The following is a 1,754-nucleotide window of genomic DNA, read 5'->3' as shown; positions in this document are numbered from 1 at the left end:
TTGAGGTTTAAGGTACTCCTGACCCAAACCATGGTATTTTCAATAACCTCATATGAATGCAAAAGTTGGACAGTGAATAAGGAAGATGATAGAAGAATTGATACATTTCAGCGATGGTGTTGGAGGAGAATATTGAAAGTACCATGGGCTGCCAAAAGAACCAACAGATCTTTGTTGGAAGAAGTTCAGCCAGAGTGATCCTTAGAGGTCAGGATGATCAGACTTCATCTTTTATACTTTGGACACATTGTCAGGAAGGACAAGTCACTGGAGAGGGTTATGTTTGGTAAGGTGAAGGGAGAGTCCAAGAAAAAGAGGAAGACCACCAGCGATATGGATTGGCAAAGTGGCAGTATCAATGGGCTCAAGCATGGCAACAATTGTGAGATTAACCCAGGACTGGGCAGTGTTTCATTCTATTGTGCATAGTGTCACTATGAGTCGGTACTAACACAATGTCACCTAACAACAACAGCATAGATTACAAAGCGGATGGGATTTTAATCATTTGAATTCAGTAAAATCTATAATGATGCAGGGCCTCCTGCCAGGCCGGGCTGGTGCTCTGCGGGTGCCAGAAGCTACTTTATTTCCATGATTCAGAAGAAGACTTAGGAAAATCTTGATTTTTGAATGAGTAAGGTCTGGACAAGTTCTTGGTCCTCATGGCCTTCAATTTATGCTGCCTATTGCTGAGTCAAATGGTCATTCTCATTTAGCTGAAAAACACAACCGAACAAATGGACTAAGGTCTGCACATGGTGTGGTCAGCTACAGACCTGTTAACTGCTTACATTTGAGAAAACCCCTTTGTCCTTTTTGAGAGGATGCATTTATGTCCTTCTTAATCCTACTGTAAAGGCATAGTCACAAACAAAAGAACACTGAGCAGGAGAACAAGGCTGCCTGAGAGCTGTAGGAAAAGTCCTCCAATGACCTCTCTCAGGGTGTCTGAAGGCCAGAAGGCCACCTTTTTACAAGCCTTGTATGAGCAGAGTTGAGAACCCTTATTGAATGCCAAGTTCTACTGGGGAAGCCATTCTGTGCAGAAGTCCTGCCCTTACGGGCCTTCTCTGTCCAATCTACCCTCCCATAATGCCCCACTCTGCCTGTGCAGGTCACTGCCTCTGGGCAGTTTTGCTCACTGGAACATGTACCTATGGAGCAGAACACCCCAAAACTTGGACAGGGGCTCAGTTCCAGCTCTGTCTGTGCAGCAGAACCATCTACAGGATGGCAGATAAAAAATACAGATTTCTGGCTTTCTGTATCCTATAGGGAGCATAGGATAAACACTGGACTGCTAACTACAAGGTTGTTGGTTCACACCTACCAGCTGCTCCCTAGAAACCCTATATAGGGTCGCTGTGATTTGGACCCAACACCACAACACTTAATAACAACAACATAGGGAGCCCAAGGATCTTCTAAATCCTCCGATAATTTCTAATGTCAGTAACCTACACCTTGCATGTTGTCACTATTACATGGAGGGATCCTATTCCCAATGCCCCAGCAACTTGAACCTGGTCACCTCTCATATGTGTTAGCCAGAAAAGCATATCTTTTCCCATAGAATCCATGGTATTCCAGCCTTGTGCCCACTAAGATGGGGGAGTTAGAGCTTTGGAAGGAGTGATTAGAAAGATATTCTAGTGATGCCTTGCATAAATGGATTGTCATCTAATGCAAATTGTCGTTGAATAAAGTTTTATTGCTGTTAGCTTCACTATCAAGAGTTGGCCCCTGACTCT

This window comes from Chrysochloris asiatica, unplaced genomic scaffold (assembly GCF_000296735.1).
Source record: "Chrysochloris asiatica unplaced genomic scaffold, ChrAsi1.0 scaffold00064, whole genome shotgun sequence".
Lineage (NCBI taxonomy): Eukaryota > Metazoa > Chordata > Mammalia > Afrosoricida > Chrysochloridae > Chrysochloris > Chrysochloris asiatica.
The sequence above is the reverse complement of the archived record's forward strand: the minus strand, read 5'-3'. Positions refer to the sequence as shown.